This window comes from Carcharhinus amblyrhynchos, chromosome 4 (assembly GCF_965287045.1).
Source record: "Carcharhinus amblyrhynchos chromosome 4, sCarAmb.v2.hapA, whole genome shotgun sequence".
NCBI lineage: Eukaryota > Metazoa > Chordata > Chondrichthyes > Carcharhiniformes > Carcharhinidae > Carcharhinus > Carcharhinus amblyrhynchos.
In genome coordinates this window covers 38,907,813-38,935,447 of record NC_137327.1, presented here as the reverse complement: position 1 = coordinate 38,935,447, position 27,635 = coordinate 38,907,813, and the positions used below count along the sequence as shown (strand labels likewise).

At 41.6% G+C, this 27,635-nt stretch overlaps 1 protein-coding gene across 4 annotated transcripts in view; it reads right to left on the bottom strand.

Annotated features, from left to right (window-relative positions):
• The window catches only part of chd9 (chromodomain helicase DNA binding protein 9), a 261,421-nt gene extending 234,639 nt beyond the window's left edge, over positions 1–26,782 (bottom strand). For all 4 annotated transcript variants that reach the window (XM_080186992.1, XM_080186995.1, XM_080186994.1 and 1 more), the window contains exon 1: positions 26,679–26,782. The gene's annotated coding sequence lies outside the window, so the exon portion shown is untranslated. The remainder of the gene's footprint in view (positions 1–26,678) is intronic.
• Between the last annotated feature and the right edge of the window lie 853 nt (positions 26,783–27,635).

The window sequence follows — 27,635 nt, the reverse complement described above, 5'->3', positions numbered from 1 at the left end:
TGTAACAGCTTTATACCGTTTTATCAATGGCTATATTTACAGTAATTTCTGGTTCACATTTTACGATTAGGCCTTCTAAACATCATTCTAAAAGCCAGAAAATTCAAAAATCCAGAAATGATTTGGTCCCTAGCTTTGTGGGCTGGAAAAGTTTCAGTGCACCTGTTGAAATGGTTAGAGTTGGAAATAAATTAGTCAGTAGAGACAAGTTTCAGTTTAAAAAAATACAGATTCCTATATTTAGGACAATATTATAATGCGCTACCACAGGGTAGACCAGTAACCATTTTATCCACATCAGACCAAAAAAGATTTATTCAGTCCATCTGGTCAGTCCCAAAAATCTCAGTTATAATTTCCTTTATACATTGATCAATCTTTCCATACTGTCCAATCCCTGCCCCCAGACAAGCCCTTTCAAAAATGTATCATTCTGTGCGTAACGTAGTTCAATCTAAACTAAACTATACTATACATGTACTATACCTCTTCTCAGCTTCAGCCCCATCACCTGGGTGTGGATCTTGTGGTAATCTCCAACATAATATCAGGGATCAATTTAACTACTCCCTTAAGCATATTTGAATACTTGAACAAATCCTGAGCCTTCTCCTCACTAGTGTTAACAATCCCAACTTCTGTGGCAGCTGGGACATGTCCTGCAATTGGGAAGCGTAATTTCAGTTTAAATGCTCGCATCAATGATCCCCTTGGTGAGTAAGCCCAGAGAATTCAGCAGCTATACTAGATCCCCATGAGGTGAGAAATTAAGTCAATAAAAGTGCATTAGGTTTTTAAAAATCCAAGACCAGAAGCTAGTCAGGTCTATCTGCAAGCGTGAAGTTTAACTTCCCATACCTGTTCTCTGCTCCCCAGTTCAGATTTTCTTTTTGAATTATTTGCAATCATTATTTCCTGTATAGGAAAAGAGCAAGCCAGGTGCCATGGTGAGCTAGCTTCTCTTATAATTCAAAATTCAGTGGCAGTTCAGATTATTTTGTGTTTTGGTTGAGAAGTGAACAATCTGGCTAGGGTTAGAATTCAGCGAAAGAATCAAGATTCTGTTGGTACTGAAGACCCTCGCAACTATTTTTATTTTCATATATAAAATCTCACACACTTCCAGGACACTTATAATGGGATTCAAATAACAAATAAATTGCCAAAAATACAAATATTCTCAGATGGGCAGGCATACTGTCAGACAGTGAGCAAATGAATAAGCATTTCACAATTAATGCTGCAAATCTCAAAAGATTATAAATGCAAAAATAACTAAGCTGTTTGCTGTGCTGATACCCTGAAAAGCATTCAGAAATAATTGGGGCATCATGATGGCACAGTGGTTAGCACTGCTGCCTCACAACTCCAGGGACCTGGGTTCAATTCCCAGCTTGATTCACTGTGTGTGGAGTTTGCACATTCTCCCCATGTCTGTGTGGGTTTCCTCTGGGTACTCCGGTTTCCTCCCACAGTCCAAAGATGAGAGAGTTAGGTGCATTGGCCATGCTAAATTGCCCCTCAAGCGTCCCAGGCTGTGTAGCTTAGAGGGATTAGTCGGGTAAATGTGTGTGGTTACAGGGATTAGGCCTAGATGGGACTTCTGTCGGCGCGGACCCAATGAGCTGAATGGCTTCCTTCTGCACTGTAGGATTTTTTTTTTGATTTGGGCTTCAAGTTCCAATTTTTTAACCAAGTGTTTCCATTAATCTTCCCCTGAAATGTGCTGCATTTCTTAGTATGCACAACACATCAGCTGGAATTCTCCGATCTCTGCAGCGAATGAAGATTTGACTGAGCGCCAAATTCTCCATTCTCGTTAGCAGCGGTGGTGGGGCAAACAACATCCAGCAATTATTACCTTCCACACGCCTTGTAAACATGTTAATTACTTAAATGAGAACAGCCCATCTAAAATTATTGAATTTCTTGCTGCATACAATATGCTGATATTGTGAACATATTCTCTATTATGTCAGTTGAATTGACAACAGGAATGAATGGCAAGGGGTTCCACATACAGTACATGCATCCATTCACCAGGGTAGGTAAACAGAGCAATCCAATGTTACGTAAGCAAAGTAAACTTTTTGTTGAAACCAGAGATTGGGAACTCCAAGTCCTAAAAGACCTTGGCGTTTCTGCATATGCATGGATTGGAAGTGGGCTGTGCATGCGCAATTCAGCTTTTAGTTCTTTGGGCCAAGGACTACAACTCCCAGCAGGTCATGATTTCTGGAACATCCACAGCATGTCAGGCCGTGCATGCTCTACCCTGGATTTCTCCACCGGCAGCTAAAGAGTTCAGCCAGCCTGGCATCAGTATGACTGCGTAAAAAAGAAAAACGACATGAAAAACCTGGTCACGTCACTGAGAACAAAGCACTGTTGAAGAGAAGGCAGGGGACAGGGACATATCCCAAAAGAGTTCCAGGCAGAGATACAGGTTCCAACTAAGAAAAACAAATCAGAGCAATTAAGGCTCCAAGCAGAAAAAGGGCAGCAGTTTGGCAGTGATAATCAAAGAGGGTTCAGGAGGGGCTCTTTAAGATCTGAGGAGACAGAGGAAGACTCTGTGCTCCAACTGGGTGAAGACATCCCTTTGGAGCAGTGGGTAACTATATGTAGCACAGCTACAGAGCTAAAGTGGTGCTTGAGGGCATCTTGGGAATCCAGGGAAATGGAGTCTGAGGAGAAGAGGCTGCAAGATAGGCCTTTGTTGAGACTGGTCCAAGTTTGGTGTGGGACTTTGAGAAAATTCCAAGATGAACAAAGGCAAGAGGGGGACAGAGTTTCAACGAATTATCTGACCTGCAGAGATACTGATGTCTGGGTGGGTTTTTGAGATATATGTGGAATTTGTCTTGGTTGCATATATCATATATTATGCAATGTGCTGTGTTTGGCCACAGTTGCTGGATAATCCTGCATGTTAAGGGTAGAAGATAAATGTTGGCTGAATTCTCCAGTCTCACATGCCAACTACTACAGCCAGCAAGAATGGAGAATTTGCCGCTCAGCCAAATTTCTGTTCACACTAGCGGGACCAGAGAATCCCAGCCATAAGACATCAGAGCAGAATTAGGCCACTCAGCCCATCGAGTCTGCTCTGCCATTCAATCATGGCTGATATTTTCCTTATCCCCATTTTCCTGCCTTTTCCCCATAACCCCTCATCCCCTTATTAATCAAGAACCTATCTGAGGGAGCAGTTAAAGAATCTGGCCAGTCATAAATTGTTTTATCTTTCTGATCTCTGTTCAAAACTTGTGGTTTTACTCAGTCAGCAAGCGCACTGAGTCTCAAGCATTGTTTCTTTTAAACAAAAGGTTATTGGTCCCTAGTAGATCTTACCAAAAACTTATATGTCTGAATCCAGGATCATAACATCAAAATTAGGAGTGGTACCATGGCGCACTGGTTAGCATTGCAGCGTCACAGCACCAGGGACCCAGGTTCGATCCCAGCTTTGGGTGATCGTCTGTGTAAAGATTGCATATTCTCCCAGTGCCTGCATAGATTTCCTCTGCGTATTCCGGTTTCCTCCCACAGTCCAAAGATGCGTAGGTTAGGTAAGTGTGTGGTATTATGGGAATACAACAGAGAATCAGTACAGACTTCACGGGCTAAATGGTCCCTTTCTGCACTGTAGGGACCCTATGATTCTATTATATAATCAACTTGAGGCAACAGATATGTTCTACACCCCTCAAAGGTTCTAAATCACTTGTCAGAGAAGACAGGTCTTAGAAATCTGTTCCAATTAATAGTATGTCATTTATTTGCAACAAATATTAGTTTTACATTATTTATTGGAGCACATGGACACTGTACTCAAAGCAGCAGATAGACAACGTAGCACCCACTTCAGAAGAGATGCAAAAAGAATGAAAAAGGCTGGACATAATTATTTGCATAGACTGTTGTTGAAGCAGAGTCCATCTTCTTTGTTTGATGTTAAGTTGTTGCTTGTTGCAGTGAGCAAGAGTAGTATTAATGTAGGGAATAAACAAAAATACTGGCACAGACCCAATGGTCGAAATAGCCCGTGTCTGTGCTATTCAGCCCGTCATTTCATCTACGTCTTTGTTTACCTAAAGATCTGCCAATGAAAGCACAAGTATGGATATGTGGAAATAACAGTTCATTCCCAACACTGCTGTGATTGACAAGAGATGTGAAGCCAAGCGAGGCATTTATCTCACACAAAAGTCATGAGACAGACAAAAATAATACAACGTGGAGGGAAATGACTGAGGAAACTTGTTAGTGCAGAGAAATCTCATGAAACGATCCCAATTTAGCTAGCGAGGAAAATAAATCAAAGCTAGATGTCAGCAAGCAATTCTACCAGCCAATTGCACAGCAAATCTGCAGGCAATTGGCTTAGTAGCATGCATGTTCAGTCAGGTAAAAAATGATGCAATGCCAGGGAAATTTTGTACCATGTTTTCACTGCTTCGAGCCAATTTTATTTTGTCCCGATTGTCAATACTCTCAAAGTGCATCGCATTTAAATTCTGGGACTGATTCCAGAGTACTAGTGACAGCATAAGCAATTCTGTTCAGAATTCGGAAAACTGAACAACAGGACTTCAGGTGAAACCTGAAAAAGGAGTTGGCTAAAGGGAAGAAAGCAGCCTGTTCAGAGAGAGACAGGAGCAAGAAAGAGAACAAAGAGCAAGAGAGAAGTGTATCCAGGGATCCTACTGGGAGTCCACTGTTTGTCACGCTTTTAACCACTTGGATGCAAAAACCCAAAGCAGGAAGAAAAACAATGCTGCAACTTTGTCATGAAGGTGAAGCAGTGTTAAAGGTGATGTGGAATAGAATTTGAGTGATTGCAGATTCGGCACCAAAGAATACAGCGACATACAAAACAAACCAAACGTACTGATGGTGAGTTTAGCACTGTTTTTAGTTTTGGTTTTCAATACGTAACAAACATTAAAGCCTCAAGGGTAATCCCTAGCATCGAAATACTGAGAACTTGGTCCTCTAACCGTGAAAAGAGGCGAATGTCAGAAAAAGTTGTAGACTTAGTACGACATGGGAGGTTTACCAGGCTGATTCTGGGGATGGCAGGACGTATGTATGAGGAGAGATTGACTAGGTTAGGATTGTTGTCACTGGCGTTCAGACGAATTGGGGGGGGGGGGGGGGGGGGGGGGGGGCTAGAATCTCAGAGACTTATAAAATTCTAACAGTACTAGACAGGGTAAATGTAGGGAGGATATTCCCGTTGGTGGGGAGTCCAGAACCAGGAGTCACAGTCTGAGGATTTAGGACAGGGGTGAAGAGACATTTCTTCACCCAAAGAGTGATAAGCCTGTCAAATACATTACCAAAGGAAATAGTTGATGCCAAAACATTGAATGTATTAAGAGGCAGCTGGATATAGCACTTGGGGAGAATGGGATCAACAGTTATTGGGAAAAAGCAGGGTTAGGCTATTGAGTTGGATGATCTGCCATGACCGTAATGAATGGCGGAGCAGGTTTGGAGGCCAAATGGCTTCCTTTTGCTCCCATCTTCTATGTTTCTATGTTGAGGCACAGTGGGTAGTGCCCCTGCCTCTGGGACATGAGCTCAATGTTTGAATCCCACTCCAGGCCTTGGTGGTCAAGGAATGTGTATTCATAACATGGCTAAGCAATTTGCTTATTAATCTATAGCTTCTTTCAATTCATCTTTGCAAGCAGCACCTAGTCAGCCATGTTTCGATGTAGAGCAGCGCCACCCAAGTGACAAGTTTCTGGCACTTGGCCAGCAATTTGATCCAGGAAAAACTAGCTTCAAAGAAACGTAAGAATGCACTTTGTCTGCCTCATGAGTCTCTAGAGGCAGGAAAGAATACAACATATTAATAAGCACAGATAAGAAAAGTCCAGAACACTCCAAGGAAACAACAAGAGACCAATGGTTTAAACCAATGAGCAGGCAATTTAAGACAGAAGGAATAACCACTTCACATTTGCATAACCAACATACATCTTCCAGGAATGGCAACATGATGAAAATCAGTATAGCTGAAATGTGTGGCCAGAGGATAGGAAAAAAAAAATCAAATTATGGTCATCAATGAACTAAAATGGGCAGAATGGCTTCCCTCATCAGTATCCACCTTGCATTCTAAAGTTTCATTTTCTGCCGACCAACCTTCCTGGTTGTACCAGCCAAGTAAATGTCAGAGGTGTGGCAAGTCTCAGAGCTGTTTAAATTAATTACTAGTGGCACTAAATCTTTGGCTGAAGGATAGGAAAACATTGAGAATTAGGCTTTTAACCTTGTGCATGGTTTCAAAAATTAACTGGCTGCTTGGCAAATGTTACAGCGTTTATCGACAAACAGTGACAGTAGGCATACAGGTAACTGTACAGCAAACGTTCCAAAGAGCAATGCACATTCCCATATGCTGGAAGACAGCTCTTTACAGCTAGCTAACATCTACATAGAAAATTCACAATTAAAATCTAACAGACTTGTGATTTTTCAATCTGTACAGATTTCTGTCAATGGTCCAGATGGCAGGGGTATTCGCAGACATCTTCAACCTCTCTTTACAACAATCTGAGGTCTCTATCTGCTTCAAGACAACCATCATCCCAGTACCCAAGAAAAACCAAGCAGCGTGCCTTAATGACTAATCGGCTAGTGGCTCTGACGTCCATCATTATGAAGTGCTTCGAAAGACTAGTCATGGCACGAATCAATTCCAGCCTCCCGGATTACCTGGATCCACCAGTTTGCATACCACCTCAACAGGTCCACAGCAGACACCATTTCCCTGGCCCTGCACTCAACCCTGAAACACCTAGAAACAAAGACATCCATGTCAGTCTATTTATTGACTACAGCTCAGCCTTAAACACCATTATTCCCATGAAGCTCATCTCCAAACTCCGTGGCCTGGGCCTCGGCACCTCTCTCTGCGACTGGATCCTGAACTTCCTAACTCACAGACCACAAATCAGTAAAGATGCGCAACAACACCTCCTCCACGATCATCCTCAACAATGCTGCCCCACAAGGCTGTGTTGCCACCCCTTTCTATACTCCTTATACAGCAATGACTGTGTGACCAAATTCTCCTCCAGTATGATTTTCAAGTTTGCTGATGACACCACTGTAGTGGGCTGGATCTCAAACAATGATAAGACAGAGTACAAGAATGAAAGCGAATCTGGTGAACTGGTGCAATAATCTCTCCCTCAATGTCAACAAAACAAAGCAGATTGTCATCGACTTCAGAAAGCGTAAAGGTGAACATGCCCCTATCTATATCAACGAGGGCAAAGTAGAAAGGTCAAGAGCTTCATGGCTTTAGGTGTCCAGATCATCAACCACCTGTCCTGATCCCCCCATGCTGACACTCTAGTTAAGAAAGCACACCAATCTCTCTACTTTCTCAGAAGACTAAGGAAATTTGGCATGTCAACTACGACTCTCACCAACCTTTACAGATGCACCATAGAAAGCCTTCTTCTTGATTGTATCACTTGATGGTACGGCTCCTGTTGTACCCAAGACTGCAAGGAACTACCAAAGATAATGAATGTAGCCCAATCCATCACTCAAACCAGCCTCCCATCCATTGAGCCTGTCTACACTTCCCGCTGCCTCGGCAAAGCGGCTAGCATAATTAAGGACCCCATGCACCCCTGACATTCTCTCTTCCACCTTCTTCCATCAAGAAAAAGATACAAAGTCTGAGGTCATGTACCAACGAACTCAAGAACAGCTTCTTCCCCGCTCCTGTCAGACTTGCCCCGCATGAAGTTGATCTTTCTCTACACCCTAGCTATGACTGTAACACTATATTCTGCTCTCTCTCGTTTCTTTCTCTAGGAACGATATGCTTTTTCTGTATAGCACGCAAGAAACAATACTTTTCACTGTTTGCTAATACATGTGACAATAATAAATCAAATCAAATGCCCAACAATTTATTTTTGAGTATTAGGATGACATCTAAACAGCCTTAATCTAATAACTGCAACTCAATGTTCCCACACATGTTTCATAATATACCATGCACAGATCAGATTTTGAAGTTTACGTCTTTTAGTCAAACTTGGACAATTCACATTTCATAACTGAACATTTTAAGTTCGAGTATCATTCTGGTAAATCAGCACAGCACCCCATTACCCTTCTCCCCACCCAACCACCAGTCAATATTGTCAAATACTGCGGATGCTGGAATCTGAAACAAAAACAGAAAATGCTGGAAAATTTCAGCAGGTGTGACAGCATCTGTGGGGAGAGAATAGAGCCAGTTTCAAGTCTAGATGACCCTTGGTCAAAGCCAAGAGCAAAGAAAATCAGTGGAGATTTATACAATGAGGATGGGGGGTGCGGATATGGGTTCTGCCATTCACACATTCTGATTAAGTAATCAATACTTTTTAGCACCTTCTCAGCCTTCTGTATCCTCATTTGCATTCCCTTCGTCCTATTCCACCCTCATTGTACAAATCTCCACTGATTCTCTTTGCCCTTAGCTTTGACGATGGGTCATCTAGACTTGAAACATTAGCCCTATTCTTGCCTCACAGATGCTGTCAGGCCTGCTGAAATTTTCCAGTATTTACTGTTTTTGCGCCAGTCAATATTACCTTCCATAACTGCCCAAAAGTGAATGCAATACTCCAGGTGAGATCAGACAAGGCACTGTGCAACTGAAACATCATCTGCTTACTATTGGAGATCTTGAGGCTCAGTGGGTAGCATCTGTCTCGGCCAGAAGCTCAGGGTTCAGGTCCTGCTCCAGGATTCACAAGCCACGGAAGGAGTACTGATGATGCAGTTCAACAGGGTGATAATCAATTTGCTAAATTCTTCCAATACTTCCTAACCAATCCCCAAAATGGGAAAAATTATTTGAGTATATAAAACAAACGAGCTTCCTGACAATTGAATTCCAACCCCCTCGAGATAAAGACCGACATTCAAGAGCTTTCTGATTATTTGCTCTACATTTGACGTAACTTTGAGATTTGTGCAGATGTGTGCACGGATTTTTGAGTTTACCCATAGTTCCTTGTCCTCCAACTTTGAGAAAAAACTAATTTGACTGGGTCCAAAATGAATGACTTTATTTTCCAATGCTGAACTCCATCTCAACAGTTTTACCCACTCACTTTGTCTATGCACTTTGCAGCTTCCTATTCCCATCTACACAGCTGTAAATCTAGATATGCAGTTTCCTATTCCTTCAACCAAATCAGTGATAGATGTGATAAAAACATTGAGGACCACATGATAAAACCTTGGGGAACATCAATTGTCTTATTCTGTCAATCAGAGATTAAACATTTTCTCTTGTTTCAAAAAAAACAATTAGTGACGCTTGTCACAGGGTTACATACAATATCATGCACTTCCATTTTTCATAAATAACCTCTTGTGTCAAATCTTATCATGTGCCTTCTGGAAGTCCAAGTAGACAACATAGAGCGTCCCCTATCTACCAAGCTAGCACTCTCTTAAAAAATATATTAGATAGGCTAGATCATAGGTAACCATCGCCAAGTCACACCAATTCTAATCATGTTATAATATTCAAGTTTTCAGTAACAAATGTGGTTGATATTACCAATGTTAAAATGACAGGTTTGCTATCTTTATCTTCTATTCTATTCTCATCCACATCTGTTTTTGCAAACCCACATTCCCCTTCCAATATACTTAATTTATATTGTCATCCTTTGTCCCTTTTGCATCCTTCTTTGTATTCCCATTCCTTTCTTTGCTCTCAAGGTCCACCGAACATTACCTGCCCCTGCTTTTATGCAAGGCTTTTAGTGTAACACTGTCCCTTGCTTCATTCACTGACCAATGTTCCTCAAATATACAAGCAGAACTTAACATACTTCTTCTGTATCATACCAAATACATCAATTATCCAAATACTTGATAATGTTTGTAGTTTACCTGTTTAAATGCAAAATCATGTCCATCTTGAAGCAAGAACACGATAATTGCCTACACATTTAATTAATTCACTTGCGTTATCTGATATGCTATGTGCAGAATTCTCGCCCTGTTGTTTTTCCATTTAGTTATGTCCTTTCCCTTTCCATTCCCCAGACTAGTTAAAACATTTCTACTTTGTGCAAAGGCATGGCATGGCCCCTCTGTCACTTAGGTGAGGTGATTCAGTAGGAAACGGATGCATCAGTCTGGGAGCTGACCATTCCAGCAGACGTTAAAGTCACCAAAAGTGATTAAAAAAACTTGCACAAGAGAAAAAAAAACAGAATTTAATGTTCATTGATGAAGTGTATTGTTTCAATATACAATGATTACCTCCCTTTCTAACACTGTTATATACATTGTTTTCTCAGAAACTGCATCCTTACGAACCAGTATTACACACTTTTTGATGGCTCTAAAGAAATGCATTTTAAAGGAAGTATTTCAGTGCAAATTACATCACCCAAACTTATTCTTTCATTACAATAGTTAATGTAGTTAACATTACTTAAGACCAAAATCCCTACGGCACTTTTTCATATCTCATGTAAAATATCCATCTGGAGAGTATACAGATTAAAACTAATAGCCATTAGCACCATGCATATCAACTTGTAAGCTTAAATCTTTGAAATTATGTATTAAGAAACTCAACTGCCTAGATACAAGACATTCAAAGATCAAATTTGGGCACCAAGAGATCACTACTCAAACAGATAACTGCAACTTGACTTGTTTTTATTTCACCATGTCACTGGTTTCTATTGGTTGAAGGTCATTAAGAAGATGCTCACGTTCCACATTCTGTCCTTAAATATATCTGTAGCACAGAAGAATCACAATTTTCAGACCGACTCTCGAAAAACTCACTATCCATCTTCTACATCTCACATCTTATCGTTTCTAAGCTTCCACCAGTGATGCACCCTGAAGTCAATTAGAGGCTAACTGCTGAGACAAGTGTCTGCAGATTGGCAAGTGAATCAGCCTTCAAGGGCAACTAGGATTGGGCAATAAGCTCTCCACCTTCCCAGCAACTTCCAGATCTCAAAAAAATAACAAAAAAAAGTAAGTTTATTACAATACAGGAAACCACTGTCTTTCTTTACTACTTTTGATGTTGTGAGATAAGCTATGCAAGTCTTGCATATTTCCTCATAAAAACATTTTAAAGTCACACTGGTTTCCAGGTCGCAAAGCAGAAATTGAGTGGTGCATGAAAATTTCAGTTGGATCAGTGTTAGGTATGCATCCACGAAGCAGTAATTTATTCTTAACTGAGTAGACTTGATAGGAGTTTCCCTTTTCTGAAAAAAAGGGATAAAATCGCACAAGTTCACACTCAGGTACAGTGGTTAGCACAGCTGTCTCACAGCACCAGGGGCACGAGTTAAATTCAAGGCTTGGGTCACTGTCAGTGCAGAATCTGCACATTTTCCCCATGTCTGTGTGGGTTTCCTCCGGGTGCTCCCACGGTCCAAAAGATTTGATTAGGTGCATTGATCCATCGTAAAATTCTCCCTCAGTGTACCCGAACAGGTGCCTAAGTGTGGCGATATAGGATATTTTCACAGTAACTTTGTCGCAATGTTAATGTACGCCTACTTGTGACACTAATAAATAAACTTAAATTCAAAATGGCCAGCTGTGAACAAAGTGGGCACTTGTTTGCCTTGAGAATTTATTGTTGTTGCTGTTAAGATCACGGAAGCGCAACCACGAAGAACAGCACTACAACATGAAGCAAATGCTTTTCTTCATGATTAGTCAAGTGAATTTCAAATGAGTACAGTGGAAGACATATGTTGTTATTGGGCTAAGATGAGTGTCCAACTCCAGATCCTCTACATCACCAAGATCACCCACTTCCACAAAATTGCCCGTCTTCACTCCTGTTTCAACCCATCTGTTGCTGAAACCCTCATACACAACTTTTTGCCTCTAAACTCAGCAATTCCAAAGCTCTCTGCACAAGCCTCTCTTCCTGCACTCCTGTAAAGTTGAAATCATCTAAAACATTGGTACCCATATCTCAAACTCACACCAAGAGCCAGTCACCTATCACTCTGGTGTTCACTGACCTAGTCAGTGAAACCTGGCCCAGCAATGCCTCAATTCTTAAATTCTCGTTTTCAAACATTTGACCGGCCTCACCTCTACCTATCCCTCCAGCATCCAGGGTAACAGGTGAAGCACTGGCACGATGCTAACCAAACTGGACTCAAAGCCAAAATAATCAGTAGGCATCTGTTTGTTGAGTTAATTTCAGCTAACAGTAGAGACACAATCTGAATGGCTTCCAATCAGTATTTGTCCATACAAATTTATGCAGATACTCGGTATAGCTACAGAACATGAAAAGTCAGTCTTCTCCCCTCTCAACAATTACAAAATCGTAACTTTATTCTAGCATTTGTGACAGTCAATTGGGACAAAGCAATACCAATTAATATTACAAGGATACAAATTCAACCATGAAAGTTAAAACCCATAATTGTGGTTTACTGGAAAATAAACTGTTGTGAGATATAGTGTATGTTATGCAGGGTCATCCCACTCAGTTTCCAGAGGCAATTCCTCTCGCACACCTCGTTTATGTTAAAATGATGGCTGATTTCATGAGTTCATTCATCTTTAAAAGACAGACAACAAAATGGTGAGATCCTGCTGGGACATATCAAAGAAAACTACTGAGTTTCGGCACTATGGCTGGTAAAAATAAGTGGTTAAAATGATCTCGAAAACCCACATTGTGCAAAAGATTAACTATAACTTACAGGAAATTCTGAAGCGAGTGCGGAAAATCTACACATTGCCATTCAGTATGAAAGTATCACTTCATTAAAATTTTAATTTCAGAAGCTACTGCAAATGATGCTATGATAACTATGCCAGAGTTTGTCAACATGATAAGTAGACCAATTCATAGAACTTATGAGCATACAATGAGACCATCTGGCCTAGTGTGCCTGTGCTAGCACCTTAACTGGAGCTACCTACTCAAATTTTATTTCCTTGCCTGGTCTCTGTCATTTTTATTTTCTTCCAGTTTTAAGTAGCACTGAGTTGCCTTCCTACTAATGTCAAAACCAATTTTGGTAAAAGCCAATGTCTAGTTTTCTCTTTCAACTTTAGGATGATCTGGAGTTAATGGTCCCGTATTATCAATTAATTGGATATTCACCATTTACCATCTCAAAGTCTTCCAGAATTTTGATAAATTCTAGATCAATCCATTCAACTCTGCTGCAGTGGCAAATGCACCCATCTTTCTTCATATCAACCTTTCTTAAAATTGTTGTGGTAAATCTTCACCATGCCTCTGCCAATGATCAATGAAACATCTACGCTGTTGATGGCCTAAGCAACGTTTGGTACAAATCCAACATCACTTCCTTATAGCAGAACAAAGAATACTAAGCAAACGTTCAATCAATTATGAAGCTATTTTAGAAGAAGAAATGGGCATAAATTAAAAAAAAACAGGGACAGAGCAAGTGAAAAATTTAAAGAGAAATTTCTTTCAACAGAGGACTGGCTTGTGGAACTTACTGCCACATGGTGCAGCTGAGGCAGATAGCATTACTGCGTTTAAGGGGAAGTTCAATGCATAGCATGCAAGAAAGAAATAAAAGGGGCCTAGGTGGTGTACAAAGAGGGAATCTGACTGGGAGGAAGCTTGAAAGAGATATAAAGTCCCCATTGATCAGGTGGGCCAAATAGCCCACATCCGTGCTGTAGGTTCGGTCACCTCAGAACATGACTAGTCCAAGTTACTCCAGCTCACTCCCACATTTTAAACCATGCCTCTCCAATCACCCCCACGAGTCATTTAAAACACGAATCAAGTCCCATCCAAACAAACTCAGTCTTTGTCAACCTACATTAGTTCCCAATCAAGCAGTATCTTGATTTTTTTAAATTCTCAGCCTTGTTTTCAGGTCTTCCCACAGCCTCATCTGTCTCTGTATTTGTGAACTTAAGTCTCGCTACGCTGAGAGGAAACCACACCGAACATCCCAGATGTTTAGCTGCTCCACCACAAGTGAAGGCTGTGCCTTCAGCATCTGAGGAAATACAGAAACTAGGGGCAAGAGTCAGCTAACCAGCCGTTTGAATCTGTTCCACCATTGAATATTATGGTTAATGCTTGATCCCAATCCCAATATTTCTGTTTTCTCCCCATACCGCTAGGTATCTTTCGAGTACATTCAGTGACTTGGCCTCCATAGCCTTCAGTGGTAGAGAATTTCACAAGTTCACCCTCCTTTGAGTGAAGAAATTTTTACTCAACTCTGTCCTAAATTGTCTACCTCAGGATCCCATATCCTGAGACTGCAGCCCTTGCTTCAGGATTCTCCAACTAGGGAAGACATCCTCCCTGCACCTAGTCTCTCCATCCCTGTTAGAATTGTATGTTTTAATCAGATCTCCTCTCAACTTTCTAAACTCCAGTGAATGCATGTCCAGTCAAAGCAATCTCTCCTCACAGGACAGTCCCACCAACCCCAGTAGCAGCCTTGTGAACATCAGCTGCATTCCCTCTTGTATCCTTTCTTCAGCAGGGAGACCAAAACTATAAGACATTGTCCAGGTGTGGCCCTCTATAACTGCAGTTAAGATGTGTCTACTTCTGAACTCAAATCCTCTTGCAACAAAGGTCAACATACCATTTGCCTTCCTAATTGTTTGCTGAACCTGCCTTTTCATTCACTGACTGGTGTATAAGGACAGCCAGATCCCTTTGTACATCTACACTTCCTAATATTTCATCATTTAAGCAATACTCTTCATTTCCGTTTTTCATATCTAAGTGCATAACTTCATATTTAGCTACGTTGTACTGCATCAGATATGTGTTTGCCCACTCAACTTGTCTAAATCGCCTTGAAGCCACCTTGCCTCCACTCCTAATTCCACCCAGTTTTGTGTGATCAACACACTTGGAAATGTTACATCTGATTCCTTCATCCAGGTCATTTATTTACATTGTGAACATCTAGGGGCCAAGCACTGCTCCTTGTGATGCCCCACCAGTCATTGGGTCTTTTCTCAAGTGACAGGCAATCAACTGTCAACCAATTATCAATCCATGCCTATATTTTAACCCCCATCCCAAGTGCTTTAATTAACCCACCAACTTCTTAAGGGACCTTATCAAAAGTTTTCTGAAAGTCCCAATGCACTACATCTTCTGGTTCTCCCTTATCTATTCCACGTTACAAGCTCAAAAAGGCTGGTAGTTTTGAGGGCTTTGGAGTTCTCCCTGCACACCTATTGGCTCTCTACATCTCTCTTCCTTTAAGAAGCTCCTTAAAACCTACCCATTTGACCAAGCCTTTGAGCATCTGCCTTCATACAGCCTTATGCAGATCAGTTAAAAATCTTGCTTTGTAAATGTACCTCTTGGGACATTTTACTGTACTAAAGGTGCTACACAAATACAAGCTACTGTTGTATATTGTGCGTAATTCATTTCTACAGCATCAGAAACAGTCAAGTACAAAGAGGAAAATCTTGAATGATTTGATTTCAGGCACTATTGCAAAACCCTTGGAATATAAAGTGACATTCAGCAGTGGGTTGTGCAATAAAATAAAAATTGGAATGATTTGGGCTTAAATAATTCACTTACCCAATATGTACCCAGCATCGCAAGGGCAAAACCATTAAGTTCTGCAATGCATTTCTGCTTGTGCAAGGATTTAATCGCCTACAGTTCTGACCAGACACAGTCTCAATATCTTTAGAAAGTTTAATGGATCTTTGTTTCCAATCATTGGCATGTGCAGCATTTTGAGAGAAAATAAGTATTTTGTTTATTTCAATGTGCACTAAGACCTTAAGTGACTGAGTACAACAAGCTTCAAAAGGCTCTATTTTTCGAATTCATGAAGCAGTCGGTGATAAATAATTTTGCCAGTTGGTCCATTGGGCACAAGCAAGCAAACTGAAAGGAAAGGAAAAGAAAATCTACACTCTTCTCAAGGCATTTATTCTGTAACCATCTTCTCAGAATTCTACAATACGAACAAAAGCAAACCATTCAGCTGCTCAAGGTTACAGTACCAACCAATTAGATCATGGCTGATCTGTACTTCAAGTCTATTTATTCACCTTTATTACATATCATTTGATACCTTTAACTTAAAAACAAATTGATCTGTTTTGATCTTATATTTCAGTCAACTCTACATCCACATATTTTGGAGAAGGAATTTCTAGATTTATAATATGCCACCAAAACACAATTTAGCTACATTCAGTCCAGTAAAAAGAATAAATGTGCAGATTTTAAATCTGAACTTCCATCATATGTTTGCATTCAAACCTTTGCTGTTTAAAAATGTTTATTTTGCCACAAAAACAACATGGCCCATGTTGCTGGTGTATGCCTATGACCTGTAATGCATAGGATGCAAGGATACAAAACACATTTATGGTCATAAAACAGTGCACGAGAGGAATCCTTATCCTTATCAGTCATTATAATCCTTACAACTACCAATGAAAATACTGTACTTGTAAAAAAAAACATTTTAGTGCCAGTGCATGGCAGATTAAACATAATCCCCAAAGTCACAAGAGGCATACTTCATGATTATTCACATCCACTCTTGATGACTGCAAGAAACCATGCTCAGGTGTGTTCTCACAACAGCTGTCAATCATGTGGAGTGTAAAGTTATACTGCCCTGGACTTAACCAGAACGAACACAATCAATGCATTAAGCTGATTTCGTTTTCTGTTTTATATTCAAGTACTTTGAAAACAAAAACCACAGAGTCATGCAGCTGTTAAAGAGAATTTTTTGCAACAATATGATATTTACATTTGTGAAATATACAGAGTGACTGGCACTCTGTACAGTGATTACAGTCTACTGCACCTTGAATCTAATCTGTTTTCCCCGCTTGTCAGTCAGACAAATTGGTGGATTACAATTGGAAGGTTACAATTATAAAGTGAAGGTAGAAAAACAGGAAGTTTCGATTGCCCTAAATCCTGTGTGTTAGTAAATCAAAACCGATCAGGTTATATTCAAAAGAAAAGCTTTCCATTCAAGGTTTCCAAGATTATAATGTCACGGGTAAAAGGAATGATAGCATTTGTAGGGCGTTACCAAACTACAAAGCACTGTAATATGCACTGATTACAATTAGTCAATTTATTGCGCAGGATTACAATACCCACAATCTTGAGCTCGTAGCCCACGTAATAAATTGCTTTGATCGGACAATACAATCTAACCCAATAATGACAAAGCTGTCAGTATTCAACGCCATTATCCTTTGAATCAGACAAAAACTTCTGATATCTATATATGTGCAGTTAGGGCAGGCAATGGCCTAGTGGTATTATCACTAGACTATTAATCCAGAAACTCACCAAATGTTCTGGGGACCTGGGTTCAAATCCTGTCATGGCAAATGGTGGAATTTGAATTCAATAAAAAAAATCTGGAATTAAGAACCACAAAATCATTCCTGATTGTCGGAAAAATTCTTTTGGTTCACTGAAGAGAAGGAAGTCTGCCATCCTTACCCAGTCTGATCTACATATGACTCCAGAGCCAAAGCAATGTGGTTGACTATCAACTGCTCTCTGAAATGACCGAGCAAGCCACTCAGTTCAAGGGCAACTAGGGATCATCAATAAATGCTGGCCCAGTGACATCCAAATCCCAAAAATTAATTTGAAAAAACATGGAAACTCAGAAGTTGTTGTTTGCGATTTGCTGCTCTTCCCATAGGATGTGTTGAAGACCCAGCAGATAGGAATCTTAAAGGAATCTTGGAACTGACCTATGCCTTTCACACTGCAACATCATTGTTAATCCTACCCCTCCAAAATTTGTCTTGCTAATGAGGTACAAATGTATACTTAATGGTGTAATAAGTTATAACTGTTGCCAAACAACCTCTCTGACCCAGAAAAGCTAATTTCATTTTTGTGAAATGTAACGTTAAAAAAAATTACATCATTATAAAAATGCAGTGGTTTAATATAATAAACAATTTATTTTATAAGTACACGATAGTTCAGCTTCTTTACTTTAACTCGGTAAATTTTATTTCCTGGCTTATTCTGGGAAAACGCTTCAACATGACAAGCTGCTTACCCTGCTTGATGCTGTCACTTGATGAAATGCCCTTGATTTGTTTCCAGATTTAAATGAGGGGCAGAAAATGTAAATTTGCATCACAAGAAATCACACTCGGTCTTCGTGGGCTGCAATTCTCAAGAGGTCAGCAGCAAACACAATTGTTTCACCACCAACCACAGGATCCAAGCCTTTGAAACCAAGAATAGCATATTTACACCATCTAGGATTTGCTGCAATCAGATCTTGACTATCTGTACAGCTGTGGTTCCCATAATTGCCAGGAGATAAGGAAGCTCGAGTGAAAGTAGAGAGAGAGGCAATCAAATTGATACCCTGTATTTTGAACTCAGCTATCACAATACTCCACAAGCTGGGGTCGTTTTCCTCAGAGAACCAAAAACTCAGAGGCAATCTGACTGCAAGTTTCAAAATGATGAATGGACTAAATTCTAACTATACGGTTGAATATTTCTGAAAGACAGAGATGGGAAACGGAGGGAATATTTAGAAGATGTCTAATTTTGGAATCAATCCCATCCAGAGATCTGGATCAGATTAGCAAAGTATGCAACAAACGCAGACAGGGGAGTTTGACAAATCCCTCAGAAAAGAGAACACTTGTTTAAAAAAAAAGATATAGGAAAATCATTAACTACCACAATGCCCCGAAACTTTGCCTATTCCCTTCACTGGACAGAGAGGTAGGCCCAGGTTTTTAAACAAACTGGCCAATTTTATTCTGTCCCATTGCATAATGGGGAACTAACAGGACAACTGGATTGGGGGTGGGGGTGATGTTGGGAGAGATGTAAAGAGAATGGTCCAAACCAAAAGCTGGAAAATCTCAGCAGGTCTGGCAGCATCTATAAGGACAGAAAAGAGCCAACATTTAGTTAAAGCTTTAACAAAGGGTCATCTGGACTCAAAACGTCAGCTCTTTTCTCTCCTTACAGATGCTGCCAGACCTGCTGAGATTTTCCAGTGTTTTCTCTTTTGGTTTCAGATTCCAGCATCCACAGTAATTTGTTTTTGAGAAGAGAATGGTCATTGCTCTACAAATTTGCACCTTTTCTGAACAGAGTGAGTTTCATTAATAGGTGGTCTGTTTTGTTTGCCTGTATCAGGGATGGACAACAAATGCTAGCCGTGCCAGCTCCAACCATATCCCACGAACAAATTTAAAAAAACTAAGCTTTTATATTTTAGCTAGGTGGGGAGACCTGCTGCAGATGGAGCTTCAAGGATTTTGCTGCATTCTAAGTCATACACGGTATGCCTTTTTGAAATTTGCAATTCAAAAGCTGGGCTTCAGACTGGAATTCTGTTAAAATCTTGCTGCTAACACGGCAACATTTTAAACAAGCACCATCGTCGAGCACCACCATTACATTAACTCCCAACTAACCCTCATTCAGATGGGGGACTTGCAAACCAACGATGCTAAGGGAATCTCAATTGCTTCAAGGCTAGCTGGTGGGCAGCACTGAAAGACAATAAATGCTGATGTGCCATCTTCCCTGGATCACAGTCTTGATGTGGAGATGCCTGCATTGGACTGGGGTAAACATAGTAAGAAGTCTCACAGCACCAGGTTAAAGTCCAACAAGTTTATTTGACAGCAAACGCCACAAGCTTTCGGAACACTGTTCCTTCGTCACGTGAAACTTTCCACCCAACTGAAGGAACAGCGTTCCAAAAGCTTGCGGCATTTACTATCAAATAAACCTGCTGGACTTTAACCTGGTGTTGTGAGGCTTCTTACTGCGTTCACAGTCTTGACACAGTGCTTAGCACTCTGCCTCAGTGGCTTTGATTCTGGCCTTAGATGACTGACTGTGTAGAGTTTGCACATTCTCTCTGTGTCTGCACAGGTTCTGTCCGGGTGCTCCAGTTCCTCCCACAGTCCAAGCACATGCCTCCAACCATGTGCAGATTAGATGGACTAGCCATGGTTATGGGAATAAGGCATAGGGGAAGACCTGGGTGTGATAGTCTTTTAGAGTCAGTGCAGACTCAATGGGCCAGACGAATTCTTTTTGCACTGTAGTGACTCTATCATTCTATACTTCTCCATAATAAGCAACTTAATCTTTTAGCAATTCTAACCAATTTTCACACAATGCTCTTTCATAACACAGGTAGCTTTCTATTTATCAGGTTATTTTCTTCCCAAAAAAATAAAATTCATTACAGCCCAACATCACAATTTTCATTCCGCAAAAATCCTAACAAAGCATCTCTAGATGTAGAGTTTTGAAAAGCATGCACAAAGATGCGACAAAATTGTCCGACTACTATATTAACATTAAAACGTCAGTCTGAATGCAGATTAGTTAGCAGCTAATGTAGCATTAGATGCACTTCTGAATTTTAATGCTGAGATTAGTGATCATGCTGAGTAGAAGAAGTTATTTGCTGATCTGTAAAATCTCAGAGGGTGGGAGAGTTTGGTCAATGGGAATAAAATTTCAATTCTAGGAGATGACGATCAATATATGATATAAAATTCCCCAAAGTAACTTGCTTATCCTCCACACTGTCAAACTCATCTGTGACATATTGCAGATTTCCATCAATGATATCAATGAATTCTCCACCAGCCCAACATTTCAAAATAAGCATTCCAATTGCATATTTTCCAAAAGCTTATTGGATCATTAAGCAAGACAAAACTGAAAAGTCAGCAACCCTCTGAAGAAAGTAAAAGAAAAAGCTAAATTTTATTTTAAAAAACCTTTCATGGAACACAAAAATTAACTTCACAGATGTGGTACTCAAAGAATCGTGAATTCAAAATAAACTACTGAATCTTTTGGTTGAATCGAGTCAAGTCTAACCTAAACATGCAAACATTTGTGGACTGTACAAGCCCTCCCTACTCAATTTCTTCTTCATAGTTCACACCCTGCCAACCTTATTTTTCACATGTTCAATGTAAATCTGAACCCTGCATCATAGAATTCCTACAGTGCAGAAGAAGGCCATTCGACTCATCGAGCCTGCACTGACAACAATCCCACCCAGATCCTATCCCCAGAACCCCTCATATTTACCCTGCTAATCCCTGACACTAAGGGGCAATTTAGCATGGTCAATCAATCTAACCCACACATCCTTGGACTGTAGAAGGAAACCGGAGCACCCGGAGGAAACCCACAGACACTGGGAGGACGTGCACACTCCACACCAACACTGACCCAAAACCAGAATCGAACCCAGGTCCCTGGCGCTGTGAGGTAGCAGTGCTAACCACTGTGCTGTCCAATCCTGCTTTTATTACCCAAAATCTATTCCCTAAAACAAAACATGCAGATAGACTCACAGATCTGGCAGCAGCCATGGAGAAAAACAGAGTTAACCATTGAAAGGCTCTAAACCTTGCCCAATGTTAGGATTCTCCAGTGTTGCTAAAGTGAATGGAGTTTTGCCTGGACGCCAAATGCCAGGTGGGAATGAAGGAAGATTGGAAAATTCTGCTTTTTTTCTCCACAGATGCTGCCAGACCTATGGAATTTATCCAGCATTTTCTATTTTTATTTCAGGTTTCCAGCATCCACAATATTTTGCTTTTACCCATTTCCCAGACCTGTACAAAGAACAATTCTGACATTTCATTTAGGCTATGAGAGCAAAACTAAATCACCTAATCCAACAGTTTGCCTGCCATGAAACTTGCGTCAAGTCAAAATTATTTCTACTCCACAATGCAATAGATAGGAGACACTAAGTATGTATATCCCGATGCAGGGAATGTTGTGCATTCCCTGACTAACCAGTCATAATTTTGAGGATAACCATGCATGTAGACTACATCACAACCTTTATTTGTATATAAAAAAGCTGACAAAGTAAGATGAAAAACCAAATATAGCACTGAGGTGAGAGGGAGGACAAGAACCAAGTGAACCAGAAAGTGATAACAATCAGTGGCTAAGTTGGTTTGAATACGGGACAATAGGGTGATCCAGCCTTTTGGCTAAGACCAAGCATTAACACAAGCCCAAACTGGGGTACGATGCCTTTTCTTGTCAGCTTGATTCTCGTATGAATCTTTTGTGGGGACCGAGAATTAGATTCAATTTGAACTTGATTTTTGGAGCAAGCAAGGAGATGGACTGAGGTAAAAGCAAAATACTGCAGATACTAGAATCCAAAACAAAAAAATCTCAGCACCTGTGGCAAGAGAATAGAGCCATTCTCTCCCCACAGATGCTGTCAGAAAGGATCATGATTGAAGCCAAGTCCATTGCCCAAATCAGCCTTCCACCCACTGACACAGTCCACACTTCCCACTGCCTCAGAGAAACAGTCAGCATAATTAAAGACCCCACGCATCCCAGACATCCTCTTCTTCCATCAGTCTGAGATCACTTGCCAACCGACTCACAAACAGCTTCTTCCTTGCTGCCAGACTGTTGAATGAATCTACTTCACATTAAGTTGATCTTTCTCTACTTTACGCCCTAGCTTTGTCTGTAACACTACATTCTGCACCCTCTCCTTTCCATCTCTATGTACGGTATGCTTTGTCTGTATGGTGCGCAAGAAATAATACTTTTCACTGTATGTTAATACATGTGACAATAATAAATCAAATCAAAAAGACCTACTGAGATATTCCAACATTTTATGAGATGGTTAAGAGCTTGCTCAGTCCACTCTGTGTTCTGGCTTTGTAATTTTAATAATAAAGTAATTAAATTTAAAAATAAAACAAAAAACATTGGATTAAGCACAGGATCAGGTGTCATACCTGTCCTTATATGTCCCTTGTCTGGGGACCATAAATTGAATTGTTTTTTTTCGAACAAGGAGACAGTTTAGGGGCTTGCCCCATCCACCCCATGTATTGGTTAAGTAACTCTGAGAAAGGAATCTTTAAAAAAAATTGGACTCCAAACATTCACTCTGTTTTACTCTTCGCCAAAACTGTCAGATCTGCTAAGTTTTTCCAGCAATATTTTTATTTCAGATTTCCAGCATCTGCAGTGTTTTGCTTTGATTAAAATGATGCAGTCATTTTTGAGTAGTAAGACAGAGCAGAAGTTGAAGATTACAGCATGGTGACTAACGGCATGCAGAAGGGGGTACAGAGACCCCTGCAATTTTGAAGACTATTTAAACTAATCTACTTTGTTTTTAAAAAGGAATTAGGAACCATAAAGTGCCATCATGCAAAGGTATTGACAGCATAGACACATATATCATTGGTAGAGAATTCTGAACAAGTATTGTAGATTTAAAATGTAATTTTAAATGCCTTGTAAGCTTTGGCCAAGATGCAGCCTGCCTCAAAGCATAACGGGGAATGAGCTGAACTAGGCCGGCCACATTCTTTGGAAACAATAAGGTACAGGATATATTCTCTATTATCAATAGGAGACCTTGCAGTTGCGAGCTACCAAAGTTTTACAATGAATGGTGGCACTAAGCTTCTGGTTGCAGTGAATAAAAGTATTCAGCTTCTACTGATAAAGGGTAGCAGCAGAGGGAAATGACCCCCTTTCCATTCCCATGCAGGTGGTCAGGGTGATCCTTGAACCTACTGGATTTGTGTAGGTAAGGGTACTAGGCAATGGTGAGTAAGAACCTCCAGATCCAGTTGACCAACAAATTCTCAATTCTGTCAGAAGGTAGAATGCTATTGGCTGAGGCAAATAATGTGCATCAATGTAATTGGATCATCCAGTTTGGATGACAGGTTGGGCGGGAAAAACAAACCTTCAAAAAAGTATATCTGTCTTACACATTAAGAAGTTGGAATCTTCAGGCTGTCTCTCTCCCAATGTGTAATGGTCAATAAAGAACATTTTTAACTGCACCCTGTCTTTCATGAATTCGTAATTTGTGAATTAGCTCAGTTCAGCTCAATACATTGCACCAGAGGGAAGCTCTCAGAAAATCCCTTTACAGGGCAGCATTAACAGCATGTTAAACCAGCGACTGAAAGAAGCTCCTCAAATATGGGAACAGTATTTTGGAAACAGGAGCAAATCAAATCTATAGCAAAACTGGAGAAAATGAAACAGTGGTTTTGTACAGGGCTCATTTGGAGTGCTCATGTGGCACAGAGTCAGTTCTTAGCAAAATAGGCACGCCGAAGATCAGTGATCAATTTCTGTCCCAAAAATGAGGAGAACTTATTTTTTCATTTTTACTTCCCTCTGTCTGGGAATGAAAGAGGGAGGGCACAGAAGTGAGATAGGGCACAGAAGTGAGATGGAGCACTTGCAAAATTTTCAATCTCGCCCTCAACTGTTCCACCATATTGCCAGACAGAAAAATTGAGCTGCTCAGATCTCAAATAAAGTGACATCCCTGTCATTTTTTTTAAAAAACTTGGGCTGGAAAAGGAAGATCCCAAAACAAATCAATAGTCACAGCATTTCAATCTTTTCTCAGGTTAGATAGCAAGATGGAGGTACACAGAACAAACCACATTAACAAGATACAGTCAGGATAAACCAAACATTTCACCATGCACTGCAATATTGGAAATGAAATGTGCAGTTTTAGACACTTGGAAGCAAGATGTTACATTGAGCAGAGATAATAGGATGAACATATGTAAAAAATATCATATCCCACTCCTGGCTTTTAAACATGAATTAAAGGTTAACTGGATAAAAAAAGTATTTAAATTCAGATACAAGAAAAATTGGCACCAATCTCAATACATACCAGATAAAGGTTAAAGGCCTAGGCTAATTTCAGCTTGGTCATATCAAAGAACTTTTATTTAACAAATTCCACTGCCACAAAACACCCCAAAATACTTTACAGCAAATTAGATATATTTGATATTGTAAAGATGCACAAGGTCCCACGAAGTAATAGAATAAGTGAACAGACAATCTGTTTCAGCATACCAGTTGGAGGGGAAGGGTACAAATATTGGCCAGAACATCAAAAAACCTTTGTACCTACAAAAATACGATCCACATCTTGACATAAGAACATATTTAAAACGAGCCTGAAAACTGCAGAAGGCAAACCAACAGGTACAGCCCTATTTACAGGAAATTAAGTAAGGTAGCTCATTGTCACTGTCAAAGTTAATCCACTCCTCGGAGAGTTTAGCCTCCCTATACTACACTGCTAGTCGTAATTAAATGATCCACACAATGGGAATTCACTAGATTGCAAAAATCATTAAATAAAGCAGGGCTTTAGCACTGACAGATCACTGCACACTGTGATGTGATTAATTGCCATAGGGCGCTAAAATTGTACATAAGCATTAAAACCAAAGTTTAGTAGCTTTCGTATCACCAACACGTCTAAATCAGGTCTCAACTGGATACAATGCTTAAATAATGGATGCAGCAAATACCACTTGGTGTTTTAAAGTATGCAATGCAAATTTCTGTCAGTGAATTGAAATAATCATGTAGCGCTCTGGCGATAAATGAAATTATCCAAATGGTGCAGCACTTGGGAACATTTTCACGTCCTGACCGTTCGACGCCTCCTTGAGCGGATAAGCAGCTGGCGGCGCGACACAGCAGTGACTCAGTGGAGCGCTGCTGTACAATGGAGCCATGACTCATCCGGTCAGAGCAAAGCACATCCTCCCACCCCCACTCCCCCGCTATTCCCATCCCCACCCACCTCCTCCTCCTCCTCCTCCTCCTCAAACGATCACTCAAAAAGCGGCCCTAGTTACTTTCCCTCCCTCTCGCCATTTCCCCTTTGCCTCCCCACTTACTCCACCTCTCCTCCCCCCACACTGGGTTTTGCCATTACAGCCCGGAGCCACGCACGTGTTTCCACGTCGCTACTTTGGCGAGCACAATGTAACGACGCGGGAATGGAACCCTGTGCTGGCAGAAAGCCCTGGGCGCAGGGATAGAACCCTGTGTTGGCAACAACCCGAGGGTGCGGGGATGGAACCCTGTGCTGGCAGCAACCCCAGTGGGCGGGGATGGAACCCTGTGCTGGCAGCAACCCCAGGGCGTGTGGGGGGTGGTGGAACCCTGTGCTGACACGGGGATAGATCCCTGTGCTGGCAGAAACCCCTGGGCGCGGGGATGGAATCCCGTGCTGGCAAAAAAAAACCCATGGCGCGGGGATGGAAATCCTGTGCTGGCAGAAACCCCTGGGCGCGGGGATGGAACCCTGTGCTGGCAGAAACCCCTGGGCGCCGGCGGGGATGGAACCCTGTGCTGGCAACAACCCCAAGGCGCCGGCGGGGATGGAACCCTGTACTGGCAGCAACCCTAGAGCGCCCACAGGCTGCCACTGCAAAAGCAAACGTGCAGATAGGAGCTGCGCCATTGGCCTTTTGCAACATTACAGACGGCCGGGGGAGGGGGGTGGGGGTAGACATTAATAGAGCGCACCTACAAAACAGGGCCGTCTGTCTGTCTGTCTCTTGTCAACCGGGGGGTGGGGGCTTCAACGAGAAGTTCCATTCTCACCTCCCCAGACTGGCCCACTCCCCATTTTATCTGTAATCCCTACAATATAAACAACACTTTTATAAAACGACGGGGGGGGGAAGGAAGGTGAGAAAAAGACACCCCGCTTGGGGGATCTCCCCTCTTTATCTTGTCTTTTGGGGTTTTTGGCTTTGCTGCAAGCTGAACTTACCAGAGAAAAGGCCGGCTCTAAAGGAAGTATTTATGAAGAATGATTATTTGCGAAGTTTTAGTACGGAGTCGACCTCAGCGCTCCGACTAACGTGATACATTTCATTTGCATATTTCTTTTTTGTTTTCTGATTGGACACTGGCTGCTTTCGGGGTCAGCGCCGACACGGCTGCTTTATTAGAGAGGGTGGTGGGGTGGACCCCGGGCGGACTGCGCGGCGGAAGCAGCCGCTGCTCCGAGTCCCGGGAACGGGGGCTGCAATCGGGGGGAAAAGGCCGGCGGAGCCGCTCGAGACGATCATGGCCGTCCCGTGTCCCGGCCAATCGGCGACGGCCTTACTAAACAGGGAGCGGCGCGGAGCCGAGGCCGGATGAAACACCGCGCCTGATTGGCTAAGGCTGGATGAGCTGCCGCCTCTGAGTGGCCGAGCTGGATTGAAACGCCTCCTCTGATTGGCCGCGCCGGATGATACGCTGCGTCTGATTGGCCGAGTTGGATTGAAATGCTGGCTCTGATTGGCCGAGTCGGATGAGCCGCCTCCTCTGATTGGTCGATCCGGATGAGCTTGCCGCCTCTGATTGGCCCAGTCCGGTCACCGTGGGTGGGGAGCCCGGCTGCTGCCAAGTGGCCCCTAGTGGCCGGGCGCGGAATGGCAACAGCAACAACTCCAGCCCCACGTCAATCAAAGCCCTTTGTCAGGTCAGCAAAGAGTGCTGCCCTGGGGATAGGCTGAATGCTCCACAAATGGCATGCGTAAATATTAGCGTTCAAAGAGATTAGGAGGACCTTTTTGGAGGGGTAGGGGTTGCAAGCAAGTTAATTTCCACAGGACAATTATAACCACTTTATTTTTCGTTTGATTTAATTTATTATTCCCACGAGCGTTATGCCACCGTGGCAAGCAGCTCCAAGGACTCGGGTTCAATTTGGTGCCTGTGGGGAGTTTGCATGTTCTCC